General features: G+C 48.7%; 1 protein-coding gene across 1 annotated transcript in view; it reads left to right on the forward strand.

Moving 5' to 3' along the window:
- PDS5A (PDS5 cohesin associated factor A) overlaps positions 1-25,193 on the forward strand; it is a 1,342,323-nt gene that overhangs the window by 575,944 nt on the left and 741,186 nt on the right. The gene's annotated exons all lie outside the window — the stretch shown is intronic.

The raw sequence follows: 25,193 nt of genomic DNA on the forward strand, positions 1-25,193 counted from the left end.
ATTGAGGGAGGAAGCAGATTCCACAAGTTGGCGCCCCCCCCCCCCCCCCCCCCCCATCTGGCTTTCCTAAACCTGGAAACTGTTACCCAATTCCTACTAGCCGATCTCAGGTTCTTGCTAGGGATATATCTGTGAAACAGTTTATTAATGCCTTCAGCACCCCTGCTGGGCAAGGCCTTGTGTACAAGACACACAGCTTTAAACACAATTCTCCTGCCAAGTGGGAGCCAATGAAGGCTCCTAATGGTGGATGAAACTGCATGAATGTAGCCCTAAGCTACAAGAGCAAAAACTTCCACACATGACTAGCCTAGTCATTTTGTATAGTCCAGATTGCAGCCAATCAGGCGACAGCAACCACCAAAATGTTCTCCCCAAAGGCTTAGGCTCTCCGATTTTCTACCGCACGTCGTGTGAAGGGAGTCTCCCTGAGCTCTGCTAGGTACTTCACTTTTCTGACTGGATTTCTATCCTTTAGGATGTCATAAACTAAAAAATCTCTCTTCAGTCCTTGTGAATCCTGTGGGAAGCTCCGGCTTTTTTCAGAAGATCCCCACAAAAAGTGCATCTACTGCCTTTATCCTGATCATGAGATGAGAGATTGTAAGATCTGCAGGACTTTCCCTCAGAGATAGGGAAGGAAGCCTACTTCTGTGGCTGCAGAAAATTAAAGACCAGGATAACTCTTTATCTGAGGTGGGAAGTGTGGCTTCAGGGTCATCCGTATCCTCCAGAAAGAGGATGGCTGAAGATCTGTCTTCTCCTGGGGCTAAGGTGTTGAGGAAAGTTCAGCCCTCCAAGGGCTCTGGCTTGCCTTCTGCAAAAAAGGATTCTCCACCTTCTGGATCGTCATCTGCATCGCCCCCTAAAAAGCCTGGAAAGTCTCTGGCGTCTCAATAGCTTCCTGGGAAGGTTTTTCCTCAGAAGAAGAAGACCCGCCGTCGACTGAGTCGTCGACGGCTCCTTCGTCGACGATTATCATCGTCGATGTTACTTCAACGTCGACAGTCACCTTCTCATCGCTGAAGCCAAAGATGATAGTCGTCAGCCTCTTCTCCGTTGACGATGGTCTCTGTTTCAGTAAGACCTATTTCGTCGACTAAGGTAATGCCATCTATCATCGACGCTCCGTCGTCTGTGACGAAGGGAAGAAAGATCCCGTCGACGAGTGCTCTGTCGACGAAGACCACCTCGGCAACTGCTACATCGTCGCCGAAAACTACCCCATAGACTACCTTGTCGTTGATGAAAAATGTCTCGTAAACGAAGACATAGTCGACGAAGGATGCCTCGTCGTCGAAGGATGCTTCGTCGACGAAGATTACACCATCGACGAAGTTAAATGTCTCGCCGACTCCATCTACTTTGATGACTGCACCGTCGACGGCAAGACAGTTGACGCCTCTTCTGTCAACTTGCACTAAACTGCAAGTATGGTCCTCCACACAGTCTACGGCCTCCTTTGCCCCACCGGCTATGACAGCTTCTTTGCTTTGAAAGACGTGGCTCGTCATTGCAAGCTCTCTCACCACTTAAATTGCCTGAACAATTGCTGGATTCTGATGACGAGGAGCAATCTGATGTAGACAACAGGTCCCGTACTGCTACGAGTCCGAATGAATTGCTCATTAAATATCAGGAGGAAGATCAAGACAAAGAACAGTTCTCTAGCCTGTGGATCAAGCTCCTGCCACGTTGTTCACAGAACAGATGCCTTTGGCCCTTCTCAATAATTTGCAGTTCATGTTAGACGATTACTATCGTTTCCCTCCATCTGTGTCGGCGGGGTCTCGCCCATCCACTCCCATGCCTCAGTCCTCCGCATCTTCTTTGAGATCTCCAAGACCACCTTCTCCAGCGCCATCTCACCATTCTCAGGTGGCTAACACCACGGATGAAGATAGAGAGGAAGGAGAGGTGGATGACCAATCTGTTCTGTCGGAGTGGGATGAGTACCAAATTCAGACGCCATCACCTTCTGCTACGGCTAACTCCCCTCCAGTAGACATCGGAGGCTTCCATCTCCTGATGGAGAGAACTACTAAAAGATTTCTAATCCCAATGGAAACAAATACAGACGATTGCTTTCTTTATGATTTTAAGGACCAACCGCGAAGGCAAGTCAAAACTATTTCCATCATTGACTTCATATGGAAGGAAGGTTTAAAAATTATGGCAACACCCAATTCTCTTCCTGCTGTCTTGCCTCGGTTAGACAAGAAGTATAAGGCACCGGACATCTCTCTTGCATGCCTAATAGGACAACCTAAGGCTGATTTGGTCGTCACCCAAGCAGCGCAAAGACGGGCCAGGAACCCCTCTTTGCCTATATCTGCTCTACCAGATAGAGATGGCAGACGATTTGATTCCATCGGGAAAAAGGTCTCCACGATGGCAGCAACAACTGTACGTGCCGCGAACACTCTAGCGATATTAGGGAGATACAACAGGCAAATGTGGTCCGACATCTCCACTACGCAGAAAAGTTAACAAATCCTGCGAGATCAGAGGCGAGGCAGATATTGCGAGAAGGTGAACTTACTTCAGCAGAAATGATCGACACAGCAGCAGATATGGCGTTTACAGGATTCAGGCAGCTAGCGGGTGCAGCTGTGTTGAGAAGGTAGGGATGGCTGAAATCCACATCTTTTCGCCAAGAGGTACAAACAAAAATAGTTGACGTGCCATTTGATGGCATGTTGACGAGGCCCTACAGGCTATCAAGAAGGATTCGGAGACGGCGAGATCTTAAGGTAGCCTTCAGTTTTGCAGGTCGTCTTTTCGAGGTGCTAAAGGGCGTGGATCCTTTTCCAACAGAGGAAACTACAATCAGCAGAGGTCATACCAAACCTCTCAAGCTATCCAGAGATACCAGCCCTACAAGCTACAGTCTTAAGGACAGCGAGGTAACTCCTACACGCAGTCAAGAAGAAAGTCCTCCTACTGTGGAAGAGATTCCAATAAGAAGCAATGAGACATGCCACCTGCCCCCATCTCTACCCTCCCCTCAATCAAAAGTTGGTGGAAAAATCTCCTGATTCTACTCGAACTGGTCCGCCAGTACTACAGACAAGTGGGTCCTGGATATAGTGGCCAGGGGCCACAATTTAGAATTCATCAAGATCCTTCCAAATTCTCCTCCCAAGGGCCCACCTCCAGCTCATATCAAGGAGCTGTTCACCCAAATAAATGTGATGATACGGAAGGGAGGGATCGAAATGGTCCCTTATTTGCAAAAAGGAACAGGTTTTTACTCAAGATTTTTCATCATACGGAAAAAATCGGGAGAATGACGCCCCATCCTCGACCTGCGCGCCCTCAACAAATACTTGAAAAAGTTGTCCTTCCTGATGTTAACGCTTTAAGAAATCCTCCGGCTTCTTTCAATGGGGGATCACATGGCCACCCTCGACCTTCAAGACGCTTATTTTCATATGCCGATCCTCCCCAGACACAGAAAATTCTTACGATTCAGAGTGGCTGGCAGGGATTATCAGTTCAAAGTACTCCCCTTTGGACTTCGGTCAGCGCCCCGTGTTTTCACAAAAGTTCTAGCTCCGGTGGCAGCACATCTTCGATTAGAGGGCATTCAAATCTTCTCATACTTGGACGATTGCCTTATCAAGGAGAGTTCTTTTGCAAAGGCAAGCGCACACGTTCAAAGATACCTATCACTATTCCAGTCTCTGGGTCTCTCCATCAACTTCGAGAAATCCCATCTCATTCCTCACAAAGAAAGTCCTTCTTGGGAGCCACACTGGACACCCAACTCACTCAGGCTTTCGTCTCAAAAGAAAGACAACAGAAGATCTGCAAGCTAGCAAGCCTATTGCAAGAAAAAGAGTACGTTTCAGTTCGGATGTTCAAATCTTTCCTAGGGATGATTTCTTCCTGCATCCCCCTGATACCCAACTGTTGTCTCAGAATGAGACCTTTACAAGAGGAACTCAACCTCCAATGGTTGCGGGTTTCGGGGTCATTCGACGACGACATTCACATAACTCCTCGGATGCGAGAAGCCTTTCTGTGGTGGTCTCAGATAAAGAATTTACAGGAAGGATGTGCATTCCTGGGGGAAGTACCACATTTCACCATCACCACGGATGCTACTCGAGGGATGGGGAGCCCACCTTAAGAGAATGACTCCACTTTCCGTTGACAATGTTGTAGTGTAGTTCCTATATTCCCAATAGGCACTGCACATTGGAATAATATAATCAGCAGTGTAGACGTAGGACTGAGGTCGACTAGGTCTCTACTGACTATATTAGACTTAATTAGTTTTGCCAGCTAGTTCAGAGGTCACTAGACACTTTCTCGAATGTTCAGGAAAGAGTTAACTCTCCTGATTTAGACAAGAAGGGATTAGTGTCTGACAACCGCATAAACATGACAACTTTGCTCCCTCAGAATAAAGAGTGTATCTCTATAGTCGTGCGAAAACAATAGACGGTTACTTCACTCAGTCAATCGTGCATACTTAGTTTCACCAGAGTGCAGAGAAATAGAGAGACGGGCGTTTTCAATAAAAGGTGTTATTTATTGAGCAGTCTTCTTTCTCATGCAAGAGAAATGAATTGCCACAATTGCAATACTTATCATGAAGTAAAGTGCGTACAGTAAAAGGAGTATTATGAAATAATACTTTAAAAGCATTGATATGGTTTCTTAGCCATATACTTTAAAATGGATAAAATATATACATACATAAAAACATTGACTAACGTACTCAACTGGTGCTTCTAAGATACGCCTACCCCGGTGTACCTGACCTAAGCCTATTACGTGGGAAGGAGTAAATAAGTTGCAGTTTAAGTTAAGTTGGTTTTTGCCAAGGAATCTGAATCAAGAATTCTCTTAATGGTTTAGTCAGCCCCGTACCTTGGTAATAGAATGTAGGAGGTCTTGTATCTCTCTCTCAGGACTCGATCTCCCAGCAACCCGCAAGGGTGACTGGAAACACCGGAGCTGGATTTTCTCGGCTGGAGAAAGACAGCGTCTTTCTCAGTGCGTCAAAAGGGGAGGGGCGTCGTCCTTCGGCTCTCGCATCAGCTGGGCTTCGGGAAAGTAGATAGCCGCTCTGCTCCAAACCACCATGTGTTTGCTTAAGGCAACGTTGGTATATTTATGCCTGAAAGGTGCCGGGTTTGACGTAAGGTTGGACATAAGACGTCACTAAGAACTAACAGTTCTTTCTGGACTCTAGGAGTTCTTGTGCAAATCAAAACAAGAGCAGGGGGATTTCCCGGGCTGCTGGAGGCTTGGTTTGTTTAAAGAACGCGTTGTACTTTCTAGGAGTCATGGGGAGTAGCCTTGCCGTATTTGGACTGCATGGGCTATTACTAAATATGGATATGATTCTTATGCCTTTATAAGGATATTATTTATTATAACCACATAAGGGCATAAATCGGGAGTATCGAATTAGGGTCCTAGATCGAAACATAACAATGTGCAACAAAATAAGTGGCACATCAATCTCCTGGAGCTGCAAGACATTTTCTTGGCCTTGAAATCCTTTCGAACAGTCATCCAAGGGGCCAAGGTACTAATTCGGACAGACAATACAACAAGTATGCATTACTTAAACAAATCAGGCGGTTCAAAGTCGGCCCTGCTCTCTTAACAAGCGCAGGAGATCTGGGACTGGGCATTGAGTTAAAGGATCAGCATCTCAGCTGTCCATGTTCCCGGGATCTTCAATGTTCAAGCGGATTCCCTCGGCAGATCTTCAATTTCCAATCACGAATGGGAAATCCATCAACCAACGTTGGACCGAGTCTTTCAGGAGTGGGGCCACCCAGATCTGGACCTGTTTGCAACAAGTCCGAACCGCAAATGCCCACACTTTGCAAGGACAAGGACTCATGCGGGAATGCGCTTTCGATGAACTGGTCTCAGATATATGCATACGCCTTTCCTTCGATTCAGTTGGTTCCCAGAGTCATCCGCAAGATGAAGAAACAGCCTTGTCGCCTCATTCTCATTGCTCCCAGATGGCCTCGCCAATACTGGTTCACCGAACTTCTCCTTTCGGAGTGCGATCCCATTCAGTTTCCACCAATACTGAACCTTCTGTCCATTCAGGAGGGTCAAATCTGTCACCCGGACACAGCCTCCTTGAGATTAGCAGCTTGGCTCCTCAACACCTTGAGTTTGCACACTTAGATATCCCTGCAGATTGTCAAGAAGTTTTAGCCAATGCTAGAGCACATGCCACGATTAAGACATACAAACTCAAATGGAAAAGATTCTGCACCTGGTGTCAATCTGCCAATTTGCATCCAATTCATGACAGACCCTAACAGATCTTACAGTTTTTTCTTCAATTGGCAAAATCAGATTTATCTCATGCCACGTTGAAAGTGTTCTTGGCAGCTATCTCAAGGTTCCGTCAGGATGGTTCTAACTCTCTCTACTCTACTAGAGTTATTCAGCAATTTTTTAAAGTACAATTTCGAATGTCTCCTCCTATTCGGCGTTCGCCTCCATCTTGGCATTTCAATGGGGTGCTCGCTCAACTCATGCGTCACCCCTTTGAACCTATTCATAAAGTGGATCTTAAGTTCCTTTCTTGGAAGGTATCTCTGCTTTTGGCGCTGACTTCAGCTAGGAGGGTCAGCGACATTCAAGCATTTACGGTTGTCACCTTTTTTACAGTTCACTTCCAATTCAGTGATGCTTCGTACCGATCCCAGCTTCATGCCTAAGGTACCTACGGATTTTCACCTTAATGAACCGATAATTTTGAAGGCTTTCTTTCCAAATCATCAAACAGCGGCCGAAAGAGCCTTGCATTCCCTTGATGTCAGGAGGTGTCTCAAGTTCTATTTTTAACGAACTGCTACAATTCCGAAGTCAGATCTGCTATTTGTAGCATATGGAAGATTACGTCACGGTTATTCTGTATCCAAGCAGACCATAGCACGTTGGATGTCTGTGGTGATTAGTCTGTGTCATCAGCAGGCGGGAAGGCCTTTACAGACAACCCCGAGAGCGCATTCTACGAGAGCAATCTTCTCATCTACCGCGCTCTTTGCTGGTGTGCCTCTTCATCAGATCTGCAGAACGGCAACCTAGTCCAGCAGACAAACTTTTACCAAACATTACTGTTTGGATGCTTCAAGTGATGCAGATACGTCAGTTGGACGAGCTGTTCTCCACAATCTTTTTAAATAAGGTGAGCCTCTGTTCTCCCTCCTCCACTTGCTCTTTTTAGAGGCTTATTTACATGCTGTTATATATCTTGATCTAGTATGCATATGTTAGCACTAATGCATTTATATATGTTTATGATATTACTTGCGCTTCTTTATTATATATATACTGTGATACAAGTAGCGTCTAATGAGCATTATGTTATGTACTGCTATCTACTCTGATTCAGGCATGTGAATCTATGAAAGACACCCCAAATCCAGGAGAAGAACAGTAGTTACTTACCTGTAATCTGTGCTTCTCCAGTATTGGTGTCTTTCATAGATTCACATGCAACCCGCCCACCTCCCCTCAGAGGCTGTTTAGGCTATAATGTTTTGTTTCACTCCTCTGCGAGAAAATCTGAGAGCCTGAGCCTCTGGGGAGAACATTCTGGTGGGTGCTGTCGCCTGATTGGCTGCAGTTTGGACTATACAAAATGACTAGGATAGTCATGAGTGTGAAAGTTTTTGCTCTTGTAGCTTAGGGCTACTTTACTTTCTGGTTGGTTATTACCAAGGTTTTTTGGTTATTATGTGCATATTATTGCTTTTTTATGTACCGTGGGACTCCCACTCCGACGACGGGGAATGATTCAGGCATGTGAATCTACGAAAGACACCAATACTGGAGAACCACAGATTGCAGGTAAGTAACTATTGTTCGTATCTTGGATGAGAACCGCCTTAGTGGTTGCCCGAATGGTGATGGATGTTGGACGTCCACTTTTGCATCCACGGGCAAATCAACAAGCTGAGTTCCCAGGTTTTCATGTTGGACAAGCCATCACCTCTCTCTCGCTCTCTCTCTCTCTCTCTCTCGCTCTCTCTTTCTCTCTCTGTCTCTGTCTCTGTCTCTCTCTCTCTCTCGCTCTCGTTCTCTCTCGTGCTCTCTCTCTCATACATAGTTCTCTCTCGCTCTCTCATACATAGTTCTCTCTCGCTCTCTCATACATAGTTCTCTCTCGCTCTCTCATACATAGTTCTCTCTCGCTCTCTCATACATAGTTCTCTCTCGCTCTCTCATACATAGTTCTCTCTCGCTCTCTCATACATAGTTCTCTCTCGCTCTCTCATACATAGTTCTCTCTCGCTCTCATACATAGTTCTCTCTCGCTCTCATACATAGTTCTCTCTCGCTCTCATACATAGTTCTCTCTCGCTGTCATACATAGTTCTCTCGCTCTCATACATAGTTCTCTCGCTCTCATACATAGTTCTCTCTCTCTCATACATAGTTCTCTCTCTCATACATAGTTCTCTCTCTCTTACATAGTTCTCTCTCTCTTACATAGTTCTCTCTCTTAGATAGTTCTCTCTCTCGCTCTCATACATAGTTCTCTCTCTCATAGTTCTGTCTCTCTCATACATAGTTCTCTCTCTCTCATACATAGTTCTCTCTCATACAACCTCTTTCCCCTCGATTCTTCTACCCTGCCAGCCATGTACTCAAGCAAACTCTCTTGCTGGTATCTCTACCTGCATTTCTGTCTCAGCGCCCCTTTCCTGAGAGCTTAGTGGATCTGATAGACTTCTAGTTGTAGATTCTGTACCTTTAGAATTTCGCCCAAGCGTCAGTCTGGATCCGGAGATTTTTAATTAGAATTACCTGGGTGTGTCGCTAGGTGGCGTCGGTCAGCTCCACATCAGTTGTCGGCTTCATGTGTGCCAGAAAGGACGTTGCAGGTCCTACATAGGTGATGCAAAAGAGATTCTACCGAGGACTCCAGATCCAATATATCAGTGTAATCAGTCTATCATCCAGTCTTGGGTCCAATCAGCACTCAAGTTCCTGAGCTAAGAACTTAACGTATCCGCACTTCGTATTGCAGGATAGATTTATTAATTCCAAAGTTCCCAAATCCAAAGAAAATAGTTCCAGTATCCAAATAAATAAAACACAGCCAACACGTGTTTCGTCTTGCTAGTACATAGCAATTGACTTCTTCAGGGCTTGCACATTAGAATATTACGATGTTGCCTCACATCGATAAACAACTCCAAATCCACGTGGTGACAAGGTCCCTCACATCAAACAAAAAGTATCTCTATCTGTATTTACAATATGTAATGTTCACTTAATCCGTATCCAATTATGAAAGACCGCCACCTCAAAAAAAAAAACGCGTCCGCTACTTAATAATCCCACTCGTACTACTAGGTACGTTAAGTTCTTACCTCAGGAACTTGAGTGCTGATTGGACCCAAGACTGGATGATAGACTGATTACACTGATATATTGGATCTGGAGTGCTCGGAAGAATCTCTTTTGCATCATTTGTGTCACAACCTTTGTTGTGACTTTTCTGGGGTTGTGGTAACCAACTCCATATCTTCTTGGAAGCACCACTGTTGGAATATTATTGCTTATTACGTTTTCTTCCCCTAATTAGCTGTGCACATATAACTGTCTACTGGTTACCGTATTTTAGCTATTTTCTCTCATAGGTGATGCCTGGGCGCGCTGACGTCAGTTCTTTCTTTTGCCCTGCCAGCCTAAGGGTAGATCTGGAGAGAGCTACGCCTTAGCTGTTTTTTGGCTACCCTTTTTTCGACTTTTGTTGAAGTTTTTTCTGAGTCTTTGATTCCTGGTGTATTGATGTCTCAATGTAGGACCGGGTTCAAGCCCTGCAGAGCCTGCTATCGGATGATGTCCGTGACGGATCCTCACCTCGTGTGCCTCTGGTGCTTTGAGCATGACCCTGAACTGAAGTTGTGCTCAGAGTGCCGGGCCATGAATATGAAAGCCTTGCCGTAGCGTCCTGAAAGCTGTTGGAGGTCCGGTGCTCTGCTCCGCATCACTCCCGTTCTCGGTCGGGAGGAAGGTCCCAAGAACGGTTGCGGAGCCTGCACTCCTTGTCCCATTAGAAATCTTCGGGGTGTTCTTGTAAGCACAAGAAGTCGAAGAAACATAGTCATTCTTCAACTTCACCCCACCCGTTGACTGACGTAATGCGGGACACAGAGCGTCGACGCTGGAGGCCTCCAGCCCTGGAGCCTCCTTCCGAGACTACTAAACGCCTCCTTACCTTTCAGTGAGCAGGAGCGTCTCCTGCTCAATTGCGATAATTTTATGAGTCAAAAAAAGGGATTTTGGTGCTGTTCCTCTAGTAGGGGTTGTGAAAGTCACTCGGGAATAGGGACCCACTGTGTCTCACTAGGATCTACAGGGGAAATCCATTAGTTGGATTTCAATGCCCTCGCACACCCTTGCAGGTGTCATGCTTCATCATCTGGGCTGCTCCTCGTTGGTTCGACGGTGCAATACCCAACGGGCTCACATCAAAGAGCGGCACTTTTTCGGAGATCTTTTATCCCTACTGGAACAGCACCACAATCCCTTTTTTTGACGCTTTGATTGGGGCTTTGATTGGGGCACCTGGTTGTGCTGGACCTCCCACTTCTGACAAGTGGAAATAGCCCCCCCACTCCTTCTCCTTCAACTACTTTGAAAATAATGATAATTTTATGAGGCCTTGCACCTCATCTTTGGGCAGTCCAGCTCTGATGGTGTGCCTTTGGGCTCTGAAGAGTCAGTTGGGGTCCTCAGACCTTCGATACTGGCGGGTCCTGCCCCGGCTCTAGAGGGCCCCCGTGAATCCGTTATCAGATGCGGACCAGACCGCCGATGGTAGTTCCATCTCGATCTTCCCCAGCATCGATCCTGGCGGAGAAGCTCCTGGTGCCGACCGTGCCACGGTCGGTGTCGACCCCATCCTCGTCCCTAACTTGGACATGGAGCTAGACCGGCCTCGATCAACGTCCGTTCCGACGCCGGAAGGGACTTTAGTTCCTGTGTTCGTCCCCAGTGTTGATTTTGTACCAGGAGGTGGTGAAGAGGACTTGGAGGGGCTGCTGGATCCTTTAACTGACCAGCTTGAAGACCCCATGGACTGGCGGATAGACATGTGTGAGGTCAGTAGGTTGGACACTTCCCCTGACACTGGCTTGCTTTCTCCCCCTACCTTGGCTATGGAGGAGGGGGCATCCTACGTAATGGTGGTGAGAAGGGCAGCCAAGTCCCTTGGACTCCGTTCAAAGACATTCAGGATTAACTTCCTGACAGAGGTGCTTCAGCCTGCATCTTCTACCTCCGAACCTCTTTTGCCTTTTAATGAAGCACTCACTGATGTCCTTCTGGGCACTTGGTCCAGGCCCAGCACAGGGTCTCCTTTGCACAGGACAATCTACCATTGCCCCGCTCCTGGCGACCCAGCGTTCCTTATGCAACATCCTTCCCCTGAGACCTTGGTTGTACAAGCCTCATCTTCCAAAGGCACATTCCCTTCTGCTCCCCCCGACAGGGAATCCAAGAAGCTAGACCCTCTTAGGAAGAGGATGATTTCTTTATCCATCTTGGCACTGCCGTCGGTGGAAACCGCTTGCCTCTTGGGCCGATACTCCCATGCCATCTGTGTAGGAAAGTGCCCATTTTTGCATGGTTACCCTCTCACCAACACTTTTTGCCTGACATGTCATGCAACTTGACTTGATATGGGTCAATGTCAATCAGGTTTCCAGGGTGTGTGTTCTTTCCCAAAACTGTACCTTTGTACCCACAATTGACACATTTCTGTCCACAGGTAAGGCCCTTATACAAGGTACCATGGGCACTGTGACCAGAGAATGCCTCTAATGGATGCAGCACCCAATGTGCCACTCTTAGAGGCCCTGCACCATAACACCCACATACTGCCATTGCAGGCAGTGTATTTTGGTGCAGTAAAAAGTGAATAGTCAACACAGCATTCCTTTGTGCCATGCCTGCAACCCACTGCTTGGGGCCTAGGTAAGTCACCCTTCTAGCAGGGTGCACTAGCCCACAGGTGAGGGTACAGTGGCATGAGCCCTGTACCCCTACAGTGCCCAAGTACATTTTTAGACATTGTAAGTGCAGTAAAGCCATAACGAGTATATGATCTGGGATTCGGTAATTATGATCTCCACAGCTGTATAATGGCATTACTGAAATCTGGGAAGTTCAGTAGCAAACTTATCAGCACATTAAACCCACACTGATGGCAGTGTGGGATTTAATGTGAAATGCAGTCGGCGGGCATCTTAGAGATTCCCCCTGAAAAATGACCAGTTCTGGTGTGGTTCCTGAATGGCTGCCTGCTATTTGCCACCACCAGAAATGTGTCTGGACTCCTGGGTAGATGGCCTCCGCTCTCTGGGTCCAGAAACAAAGCCCATCCTGAGCAGAGGTGTCATACCGCCCCCCAGGATGGGTTGGGTCCACGAAGGGGAAACTTCAAAGGCCTGCTACCTTTGTAAGCTGTCCCTGCCTTTTGCTGCCCACCGCAGATGGCTCCCACCGGTTCTGATCCCCACTTTGGGCTAGAGAATCGGCTGAAAAACCTAGTTAGGAGGAAAAGTGTGTCCACCTTCGCCAACCCCACCCACCCCTCAGGTGAAGATGATGGGACCTGGCCAGTTAGGGAGAGGTGCTAAAGAATTATGGATTACAGTTGCACTCCCTTTTGTTGTCGTGGTGTGTTAATAATTTTATCCTTTTTATCTCCTCTTGGGTGCTGATGAGTATCACCTCCTGGCCCCTGAGGTGTATGATACTACTGGAAAGAAGCGCCCTCCATCAGGGATAGAGCGAACTCAATTAGCACTCCTGCAACAAAATGTTGCTTTGCAATTTAAAAAAATCAATAAATCAATTCAATAAATGTTATTCCAAGTTGATTTCTTCATTGGTAATTTATTTAATCTTTTTCTTTCATGTGCATAACTCACATGATTCTTCTCATATGCAACATAATGTTGTATGGGTAATCACATTATGCAGGTGTCCCAATGCATTTCGGGCGGCATGAATCAGAGGGAAGACTGGAAGTTGCACAGGGAGCCCATGCTGTTGAATAAAGAAAGTACTTGCATGACTGAAGGTGGAATGGGAGACTGGATCAGCTGTTCCTTCGATTAGCCTCCGTGACTTTGTCAGGAATTACCCCCTGATGTAGGCTTGAACCTGAATAATGTGATTACCCATACAACATTATGATGCATATGAGAAAAATCATATGAGTTATGTACATGAAAGAAAAAGATTAAATAAATTACCAATGAAGAAATCACCTTGGAATAACATTTACTGATTTTTTTTTTTTTATTGCAAAGCAACATTTTGTCACCAGTAGTGCTAATTGAGTTCGCGCTATCCCTGATGGAGGTCCCTTCTTTCCAGCTAGGAGAGGCTCATGCACCTCTCCCACTGAAGGGTGGCATAATAGGGGGTGTAGCCACCCCAAGGAAGGGACCCATTGGTCCCAACGTGCACACCCCTTTAACACTCCTAAATTTAATATTTAGGGCCAACCCTGAACCTTGCCTTCCGAGATTCATGGAAGAAAGGAGGGCTCTGCTGTGCTGAGGAAGAAGAGGACACCATCTGTTTTGCCTCCAGCCCTACTGGCCAGTCCTAACTCCGACCTGCCTACAGCGGAAACCCTGGTGTGTCCAGCAGCCAGTAGCCCCCAAAGCTTAGAGGACCACCCATCTTAAAGACTCTGTCTCCCTTGAGCACCGGATTTGCTCAACAAAGACTCACCCCCAGAACCTGGATCCATGCGGCTCTGTAATTTTGCACCATTCTGCACCTGTGAGAAAGTGCCATCTTTCTTGCATTGGTATGCCCCCACTTTTTGCTGAATTGCCAATGTGCTTTGACTCTGTGTGCCTTGGGCTCCTGCCAATCAGGTGCCTATGACCTGTGTTCCTTCCCTAAAACTGTATTGAAGCTGAAACCCAATTGGCACCTCTGGCCACATGCCAGCCCCTGGTAAATGGTATCCTAGGTACCCAGGGCATTGTGACCAGAGAAGACCCCTAAGGGCTACAGCACTTATTGTGCCACCCTTAGGGGCCTTGCACCCTGATACCCACACACTGCCTTTGCAGGCTGAGTGGCCTGGTCCAGAACTAAACAAAGTCTCGACATGGCACACTGTGTGCCATGCCCACACACCCACTTGCCTGGCATACATCAGTCACCCCTGTAGCTAGGTGCCCTATGCCAGCGGTGTGGGCACAGGTGCATAAGCCCTGTGCCCCTTCAGTACCCAGGGCCATTCCTGGGCACTGTAAGTGCAGTGATGCCATTAACAGTATATGGTGGTGGGAGGTTGTCTTTACGAACTCCACAGCACCATAATCGCTACACTGAAGACTGACAAGTTTGATATCAAACTTCTCAGCACATTAAACCCACACTGTTGCCAGTGTGGGATTTAATGTAAAATGCACTACAGAGGGCATCTTAGAGATGCCCCCTGGAACCTAACCTACAATTCACGTCTGGTTTGAGAGGCTGCCTAGGTTGCCACACAGACATGTTGCTGGACCCCTGGGTGGAGAGCCCCCGATCTCCTGGGCCTGCAACAATGCACATCCTGGGTGAGGTGCTAGCCCCTCCTCCCCCAGGATGGGCAGGGGGAAGCTTCAAAGGCATACCGCCTTTGTGAGCTTCTCCAGACCACTTTCTGTACTCGGCAACTTGCCCCCACCGGTTCTGACCCCCACTGTGGCGGGAAGACTGGCTGGAAAACCTACGCTAGGAAAGGGGGTGTGCCAGCCTGTGCCAACTCCACCCCTCAGGTGGGAGAGGCGAGGTGAAGCACAACTCCGGGCTCCGGCCATCTTGAAGATGGGGAGCCCTGCCCAATTAGAGATAGTCTCCTGCCCCCCTCCCTCATTAGAGGAGCAGGATAGGGGATGTACTCACCTCAGGACAGGGACCTATTGGTCCCTGTCCTTCGCCTACCTGTAACGCCCCTAAATGTAGTATTTAGGGGCACCCTGAACCTTCCTTTCTCAGATCGCGATTTCGAATAAAGAAAGAAGACGAAAAAGAAGACCTGCCATGCAGCTGCTAACAAGAGGACGACAGCAACTGACTTGGCCCCAGCCTTACAGGCCTGTTGATCCTTGAACCTGCTCCTGGTAAAATCCCAGCTTCTCCTGCGGACAGCAACCTCAAGAACTCCAGAGGACCTACCTGCCTTGACCCTCTTAGAGACTGGGACTCCCACGAGCAGTGGTTCTGCTCCAACAGCAATACCCCTGGTGCCAGCCAGGAACTGCGAATCCAACCCACTCTGCACCCGCCGAGCCCGGCCTGTGCCCAAGTTGACAAAGACCCTGAGGACGTCCCCCCGGCGATTCTGACCTGGAATCCAGTGCCCAAGGCACTCCTCGATGACCCAGACGACGCCTGCAGACTCAGAACCAGGGACTCCTCCTACCGCGACCAGCAGAGGGTAAGATTTCCCGACGTCCAAAGACACCCCTGCACCCGGCACCCCCCGGCCTCATGTGCCCAACTCCGGGGTGCCTACCTACCCTCCAAGATCCCAACTTACCCCTAGAAGTGTTGGTCGCTCCAGAAGATCCACCGTCCCTGGACCTGCAGCCTTTGTTCCCTTTTCAAGATCTCCATTGAATAACATTGAGAACCCGAAGGCTCAAAAGCACCCTGCACCCAGACACCCGAGTTCCCCTGGGAGTGCAACCTGTGTCCTATCCTACTTCCCCCTTTGCCCTGAGCAAGTGGCCTAGAGCCCAGCTCCCACAGCCGTGTAGCCTGCTAGCCAGCAGCCACCAACCGAAGGCCCCCTGCCTCTCATTGGATAACATTGGGCCTAACTAACTCTGCACCCGGCTGCCCCTGTGCCGCTGAGGGTGTGCCAAATGTACCTACCTGACCATGTGAGAGTCTATGCCCAGGACCATAACTGCCAGTCGAGTACTCACCTAAAAGCCGATAACTCACTTTTCTTCCATAGACTAACATTGACTGGTTTCACTTGGACATTCTTGTGGCGTTTTGGAACTTTAAAATATTCACCTAAAATCAGCCGAACAACGAATTCCGATTTACTCACCTGTTATCGGGAGAGACCTCCGTGCTTCACCTTTTAGCCCAGCACCAACCCTGAAAAGTAATTTTAACCGTACTTACCCGTAACCTGAATTTTCTTCCATAGGAAACCATTGACTGTTTTTCTCTGAAATTTCTTTTAAGTGTCAATTTTTGCAAACTACAAATATTCTTTAAAAATCGTACCAACTACCAAATCATAATTACTTACCTGTTTTAGATAGAGGTCCCAACCTAGGCTCCTAAGCTGAACTCAGGAGTCCAGTACTGGATTACAAAAGTAATGAGAACCTACTTTACCTGCTAATTGAATTTCCTTCCATAAGATAACATTGGTAATTTCAACTGAAAACGTTTCAAAGTGTCAACTTTTAAAATACAATAATAATCATTAAAAATCACCACTGTAACCAAAACGCTTTTACTTAACTGTTTACAGCTCATGTCCCGGGACTGAATCTAGGATCCAGTCCTGTGGTTAGAAAAGTAATCTACAAAGTAACTAATTGCATTTAACCAGAAATACACATTGAGGTCAATGTTGCATTGTTTGAAATTGTGTTGCCTATTGCAACAAGCTGTAACTATTGTATTCAATAAGTCTATTGCCTATTTGTGAAGTATTTAACTCAAGCAACTCATCCTGAGAAAATCTATTTCGATACCTGTTGGTTCTATAATAAAACTATATCTTTTTATACAAAACCATTGGCCTAGAGTTCAGTTCTTGAATGTGTGAGACCATTTGCTGACTGAGTGTGTACAACAAATGCTTTACACTGTCCTCTGATATAGCCTTACTGCTCGACCAAGCTACCACTTTAGAGAGTAAGGTTATATCTAACTTTAGCCTCTGCCAAACCTCTGGGGACTCTATACACACTGTACCTTACTTTGGTCCAGTATATATAGAGCCACTTTCCTACAGCACCCAAAACCCACCGCCCGAGTTTGAGTGGGTCAACCCCCGAGGAGGTCTCCCAGCAATCTTGACCTGGGTTCTGTGATCCCTGATCTTCCTCATGCCGACGCTTGCAACAGAAGGGTCCCCCCGACCTTGAGCGGTGCTGGTGAAAAGACCCGACGCCAAATGACTCCTGCACCCGACGCCCCACGTCCTTGGGTGTCATAAGCGACGGTGTCCATTCATCCCTCAAGAAACCAACTTATCTCTCCAGGCGGTGCTCGCCTCCAGGAAACCTCCCTGACGGAGCCTGCAGCATCTTTTCCGAACCGGAGATCTCCATTGAAATCCACCAGGCTCCTGAAGTCCCCTTGGCTCGCTGCACCCGGCCGCTTCTGTGCGACTGGTGGTGCAGCTCCTGTGCTGATTGTTGGCCCCTGCAGTGCTGAGCCTAACCCCTTGAGCTTTGCTCCTATACCCGAGTGGCCTGATCGTAAGCTGGCCCTGACCGGAGTCTCCATTAGCCCCTTTGACTAAAGTGGGGCTTCTGCACTCTGCATCCGACTGCCCCAGTGCCACTGGTGGTGCAATATGCATGCTTATGTGGACCTTGGGGAACCCTGGTTCTAAGCCCCAAAACTCATACTTGTAAGTTGTTTACTTACCTGTAAACGGTTAACACTCTTGTTCTCATAGGAACTAATGTTACTAGTTTTCGGTTCATAAAAATCTGTTAACCTGTGTTTTGAAAAATAACTGTACCTTAAACGTGAAAAAATACAGTCTGATATTTAGGCATATCACCCAGAGTAGTCGATGTAATCCAAAAGTAATGCAAAAGTAATTACAAGTAATTTCTATGTTATTTTAACTGTTTTAAAAGCATATACAAATCTGTAACAATTGCAAATCCGTTCCCAATTGCATTGCCTTGTAAAGTTTTACAATTGTAAGTGCATTTTACCACCATGTACCAAGTCCTGTTCGGTTCTAGAAATAAAACATAAGTATACCTTTTTTACCTTACTTTTATCCTTAACTTTTTTATCCTTAACCTCTCGGGATTCTGTCTGAGTGTGTGTAATCAGTCTTTGATTGAGCGAATACAAGAAATGCTTAACATAACCTCCTGATAAGCCTAACTACTCGCCCACACTACCACTATGAAAGCTGTTGGTGATTATCTAATTTAGCCTCGGCTATAAGTCTGGGGATCCCCTAGACTCTGTGCACACTATACCTTACTTTGGTATGTTATATACAGAGCTAGCTTCTTACAATCTGGGATACGGTTGCACAGGTATTCCCTCAGTGCCTGGAGGAGGCCCAGGCAGTTCTCTCCCAGGCAGTTGAGGACGGGAAAGACGCAGTGAAATTCACCATTCGAGATGGACTGGATACCACCGGCTCACAGGGCAGAAAGGTTGCCTCGTCTGTAGCTTTACAACGCTCCACCTGGTTGAGGACTTCTGGCTTTTCAGGGGATGTCCAATCTACTCTGATGGACATGCTCTTTGATGGCACTTTCCTTTTCGGTAGAAGGCGGACTTGGTGCGTGAGCGCTTCAAGGAATCTCAGGCTACGGCCATATCCTTGGGCCTCAGTGCTCCAACCTGTCGCCCTCAGTCTGCCATTCGTGGCTACGGAAGAGGTGCCCAGCTACGTCCTGTGTAGCCCATCCACCTGGTCATGTATGCGGTTCAGCCTCTGCATGGCTGCGGATGTGGACACATCGTCCTCGTGAGTCAGGGAGCCAGCTGTCGGGCCTGTCCAACCCATTCCCCCTCTGCCACTGCCTCCAAAACTTCCTATTCCGGACAGGTGGGTACTGCAGATAGTCCAAAGGGGCTATTCCCTCCCCTTCAAGACTAAACCTCCTTCCATGCCACCTTCCTACGACTATATTTCATAGTATCATTTGACGCTACTCCATGAGGAAGTTATGCCTCTCTTGGCCAAGGGGAACATAGACAGGGTCCCTGTGCCAGAAGTAGGTCTATCCTAGACCGCCAGACCCTCAACTTTTTCCTTCGGAAGGAAAACTTCAAAATGCTCACTTTGGCCCTGGTCATTTCTGTCCTATGGCCAGAAGCCTGTATGGAAGCATTGGACTTCCAGGACACTTATTTCCAAATCCCCATCCTGCCTGCTCCCAGACGTTACTTACGGTGGACCACAATCACTTTAAGTTCACCATACTCCCCTTTGGCCTTACAAGTGCCCCTCGGGTGTCCAAAAAAGTGATGACGGTGGTCACAGCTCATCTGTGCAGATCAGGGGTACCATACTTCTCCTATCTCCACGACTGGCTGTTGAAGGCTGGCTCACCCCAGGCTGTTGTCTCCCATGACCAGACTATGGCGGACCGCCTGCATGTTTACTGGGGTACACTATCAACGTTCCAAAGTCACACCTGACTCCCTCTCAGAAGCTCCCTTTCATCAGAATGGTTCTGAACACAGTGCAGTTTTGGGCCTTGCAGATGCAGCAGCGAGTCTGGGATATTTGGGCTATGATATTGATTGGGATTTGATGGTTGAAGTCATTTCAGGTGTCCCAGGTAACTTTGACCTGCCCTGACTCAAGCTATACATTACTGTCATGGCGCGGCTAAGTCCATGATTCGTTGTGGCATAGACGCCACTGCTTACAATGGGGGAGCCATTGGCGCAAGTGTCTCCATTTGCTGCCATGCTTAGCTGCAGTTGACTGGTTTTTCGGATGATGGCCAGTCATCCCTTATGGACATGCCCTTTGACTGGACCCACCTTTTTGAGGAAAAGATAGAAGGAAAACACTAGGGCCACATGCTCTTCCTGGGCTTATTCTCACAATCTCCCAAACATCCTGCAGCCCAAACTGACAATGTGCAGTTTTGGATGAAACTGCGAAAGATCTGCAGTGGTGGTTGCTACACTGAAATTGGTTCACTGGCAGACTTCTCTCCCTACTTCTCCCAGAGTTGACAGTGGGGTTCCGATGCATCACTTCTGGGTTGGGGCAGCCACCTGGGTGAGGTGAAGGTCAGCGGCCTCTGGTCTCCGGCAGTGTCCTGGCTAAATATCAAACTGAGGTCCACATGCTTGATGTTAAAAGCCTTCTTTCTGTCCATCAAATGTAGACTGGTGCATATTCTCACAGACAAACCCACTGCCATGTGGTATTGCTACAAGCCAGGTGGGGTCAGATTATGGGCTTTGTGCCTGGAAGCGCTACACCTCTGCGAATGGCTGGACCATCACTGAAGTTTCTTGGTGGTAAACTCCTGGCAGGATGTTTGAATGCCAGACCGGACAAACTTCTCGGATCATGAGACAATTTTACTCGCAGGTGGTGCAAAGTCTTTCCGCAAATGGCGAGACTCTTGGCTCAGTCGAGTCACAGCTGCAGCGAATGCAATGTCAGCAGTTCTGTGTGTTGGAGTTTGCAAGGTGTCTTCTGTAAGAAGATGCTTCCCACCCAAGGTGGCACTCAGGATTCCTGTATGCCTTCTGCGCCGATACCTCTCCTGCCCTGTTTCTGATGATTGGGACAGCCCAGTCACAGGACATTCTAGTGGTACCAGATTGGGCACAGAGTATGATATCCTGAACTCCTCGGTATGAGCATCTGTCCTCTGATGAGGCTGCCCCTCCTAGACAATCTGCTGTTCCAGCAACGGGACAGAGTTTGCAATTTCCTCCTTTATGCTTGCAGATTGATCAGCAACAGCTAAACACTTTCTAGAGGTGGTTGATGTTATGTTGGTAGCAAGATGTCCTCCGAAAAAGACTGGCTACGCCGGTCGCTGGTAGAAATTTGTGGTTAAGTGCAGCAAGGGGCAGTTTGACCCCCTCTAGGTGATGTTATATGACGTTTTGCTTTTTGTTTTGTCCTTTGCCCAGCAATGCTTTGCTTTACACGCAGTTAAAGAATACCTTTCAGTCATTTTATGGTTGAGGGACCTACCCTCAATTTTTTAAACTCACCTGTTGCAATCATTTTTTTGAAAGGTCGCTAACAGTTGGTTACTCCATCTTCTTTAGTCATGCTGCCGAGAGACCACAACTTGGTCCTCACATATTTGATGTGCACTCCATCTGAGCTGTTCCTTAGCTGTCCCTTGCGCCGCCTCATCCTCAAAGTGTTTTTCTTTGCCATAGCATCAATATTGCAAGGATATGAGCTTCAGGCTCTGGGTCAACCTGCTATATCCCATGTTCTTCCCAGACAACCTGGTTCTGCTGACGCATGCATCTTTCTTGCTGAAAGCTGTAACTCCGTTTGACATCAGTCAAAATATCACCTTGCTGGTGTTTTGCTCCACCTCACCTCATCCTCAGGAGGAAAGACTCCATTGTTTGGGCCTCGAAAGAGCACTGAGCTTTTACATAGTTTGTACCAGAGAACACCGGGTGGACCATCCGCACTTTGTGGGGTTCACTAAAACGAAAAAAGTTAAGGCCGTGTAGAAAAGGGCCAACTCCTACTGAATTATGCTCTGCATTGAGATCTGCTACGCACTGGCCAAGAAGTAGCCTCAGGAAAGGCTGCAAGCTCATTCTTCAAGGGCCAAAGATTCTACCCCTGTATTGAAAAACAGAGTTCTTGTCCTGTACATCTTCCAGGTACCTAAGTGGGCCTTATTCCCTACACTCAAGAAGCACTGCTGCCGGACAGACCGGTCCCCAAGAGGGGCATTTCGCCTGCTCTGCCCTAATGGACATTTTGATTTGAGTACATTCACAGACCCACCTCCAAATAGGTACTGCTTTGGTATCTGTTCAAGAGGTGAAGAATCTGAGGTTAGAAGTCTCTTTCAGAAACACTAAAGTTAATGTTGGTATCTGAAAAAAAACACTTAGTGATAGATTCCTTACCTTGGAATTACCCCCAGGCGTCAGACTGGATCCGGAAAGTTTTCATCAGCAGTACCCCTGCATGTCGGAAGGTTGTGTCGTGCAGCTCCGCATCTGTCGTTGGCGTCGTGGTCGCCAAGATGACGTCGCGGCAGCTACTTAGACGCCGCCGTCGCGCGCTGACGTCCGTTCTTTTTTTTTTTTTGTGCCAGCAAGCGCATATTCGGAGAGAGCAGTACCCCTCAGTCATTTTTAGACTGAGTTTTTCGAGGCCTATTTGTCTCTATTTTTCGATTCGATCGACTCCTGGTGCCTTAGTGATGCCCGGCTTCAAGTCTTGCGGGACTGTCATCGCATGATGTCAGTGACGGACCCGTATCGCGTGTGCCTCTAATGCCTAGGGCACGACCACGACCCCAAGTCGTGCCCCGACTGCCGGGCCATGGTGCCGAAGACTTTGCCAGTGTGGACCCGAAAGTTGCTTGAAGTCCGGCAGTCAGCTCAGCACCGCTCAAGATCCTGGTCTCGTGGGAGGTCGAGGGACTGGTCGCGGAGCCATCACCATCGTTTATCGGGATCGAAGTCTTCGCACTTGGTGTCAGGTAAGACAAAGCATCACAAGAAGTCGACGCTGGTTGACCTGTGACACCACTGACGTCGACCCCACCGGCACAACCTCTGACATCGCCTTTGGCACCGGATGACGTCGCACCCGGTTTCAGCCCCGATGTGGACACTGAGCCGGAATGGTGTCGCTCGATGCCGATGGGACCTTTCTTTCCCTATGTCCAGCCTCCTTATTTTAGGCCTGTTCATCAGCCTTCGGAGGAAGGGGAGGACTGGGAGGGGTCTGAGGACCCTCTCACAGCTCAGTGTGAGTATGACCTGGACTGGGCAGAGAAACTGGGGGATGCCAGTGGTCTGGACACCTCTCCTGACCGTGGCATGCTCACTCCTCCTACCGTGGCTACGGAGGAGGGTGCAAGTTATGCAGTGTTGTTGCATAGGGCGGCCAAGGCCCTCCAACTCCCTAAAGTGGCCGCCAGGACTAACCTTCTGACAAAAGTGCTTCAGCTGGTGGCTACCTCTGCGGAGCCACTGCTGCCTTTTAATGAGGCACTTTCTGACTATCTTTTGGACACCTGGACCGGGCCCAACACAGGGGCACCTGTGGATAGGAAAGTGGCCCTACTCCATCGCCCAGCCCGGGCGACCCCCTTTTTCTCTCCCAACACCCCACCCCTGAGGGCTTGGTTGTCCAAGCCTCCACGTCCCAGAGCGCATTCCTTACTGCACCCCTGGACAGGGAATCCAAGAGACTGTAGCAGTTTGGGAAGAAGAATTTTTCTTCCGCCAGTTCAAGGCTGCGGGCTGTGAACACCGCATGCCTCTTGGGCCGTTATTTCCTCTGTGAGATACGTTGGCGCAAGTGCTGCCTCAGTGTCCGGAGGAGGGGCAGACAATGCTCTCTCAGGTTATTACCGAGGGGAGAGATGCAGCAAAGTTCTCAATGTGATGTGGCCTTGACACAGCCGACTCGCTGGGCAGAGCGATTACCACAACAGTGGCACTCTGCCGCCACGCCTGGCTGAGGACTACTGAATCCTCGGGGGATGTCCAGAACACGCTGATGGACATTCCCTTAGATGGTATTCGCCTTTTTGGCAACAAGGCAGATAGTGCGTTGGAGCATTTTAAGGACTCAGGCGCTACAGCCAAGTCCTTTGGCCTTTGGGCAACTCGCCCTCCTCCGCCTTTTGCTTTTCGCTCCTTTCGTGGCCACAGAAGGGGCACCCCAACACGTTCGCTTAAGAGCCTCAAACCGCAGCAGTCTCAGCACGGCCTTGGACATGGGACCTGCAGAAGCGGGTCAGGGGCCCAGCGGGCGGGTCAGTCCATTTCCACCCCGTCCACCACTGCCCCAAAATCTTCTTAGTCCGGTCTTTCAGGCCCATCAAACGCCACTGGGCGGCAGGATTCGCCATCACCTCCCCCACTGGCGCGCCATCACTTCGGACAGGTGGGTTTTACAGTTAGTCCGAAGAGGCTACTCCATCCCCTTCGAGACTACCCCTCCAGCCATGCCACCCCAGTATCCGCATGTCGGAGGATCATTTGGCACTTCTTCAACTGGAAGTCGCGGCCCTCTTGGCCAAGGGGGCCATCAAGCGCGATCCTGCGCCAGAAGTAGTACGTGGTTGTTATTCCCACTACTTACTGGTGCCCAAGAAGGACAAGGGCCTGTATCCTATCTTGGACCTCAGGTATGTCAATCGCTTCCTCCGGAATGAGAAGTTCAAGATGCTAATTCTGGCTTAGGTCTTGTCTGCTCTTGACCCTGGAGACTGGATGGTAGTGTTGGACTTGTAGGACACATATTTCGACATCCCCGTTCTACCCGCCCACCTGCGTTACCCGCGTTACCTGCGGTTCACGGTAGGCTACAAGCAATTTCAGTTTACCGTGCTCCCATTTGGCCTTACAAGCACCCCTCGGGTGTTCACAAAAGTGATGGCAGTGGTCGCAGCTTATCTGCGCAGATCAGGGGTTCCAGTCTTCACCTATCTCGACGACTGGCTGTTGAAAGGGGGCTCGCATTCGTTTCCCTCCTCCAGACTATGGCTGGCCTCCTGCATTTGCTGGGGTTCTCCATCTATGTGCCGAAGTCGCACCTGATTCCCTCTCAGAAGCTCCTCTTCATTGGAGCGGTTATGGATACGACATAGTTTCGGGCCTATCCTCCCGAAAGGCGAGTTCAGGCTATTCAGGCTAGGATTCCCATCTTTCAGTCTCTATCCTGGGTTTCGGTCAGGATTACCCTGAGGTTGCTGTGTCTCATGGCCTCCTGCTGGTCACTCATGCCAGATGTCATATGTGAGCTCTGCAGTGGGACCTGAAGTTTCAGTGGGCGCAGCATCATGGGAACCTGTCCGATTACATCCAGATCTCGGATGGCACTGCACAGCAGCTGCAGTGGTGGCTCACGAACAGACATTGGGTCCAGGGCAGATCCCTCTCCCTTCCCCAACCGGAGCCCACAGTAGAGACGAAGCGTCCCTCCTGGGATGGGGGGAGGGGCCACATGGGAGAGGCCTAGATCTGAGGCCTCTGTTCTCGGGCAGAGTCCTGGCCCCATATCAACCTGCTGGAGGTTCAATGCGATCCAACCTGCACTGAAGGCATTCCTTCCCTCTGTCAGAGGGAAAGTGTTGCAGGTGTCCACAGACGACACCACCTCCATTTGGTACTGCAACAAACAGGGCGGGGTGGGGTCGTGGACCCAATGCCAGGAGGCTCTGCGTCTCTGGACATGGCTGGAACAGCAGGGCATTTCCCTGGTTGTTTAACAACTGGCAGGTTCACTG

Source organism: Lissotriton helveticus, chromosome 2_2, assembly GCF_964261635.1.
Source record: "Lissotriton helveticus chromosome 2_2, aLisHel1.1, whole genome shotgun sequence".
In the NCBI taxonomy this organism is placed as follows: Eukaryota; Metazoa; Chordata; class Amphibia; order Caudata; family Salamandridae; genus Lissotriton; species Lissotriton helveticus.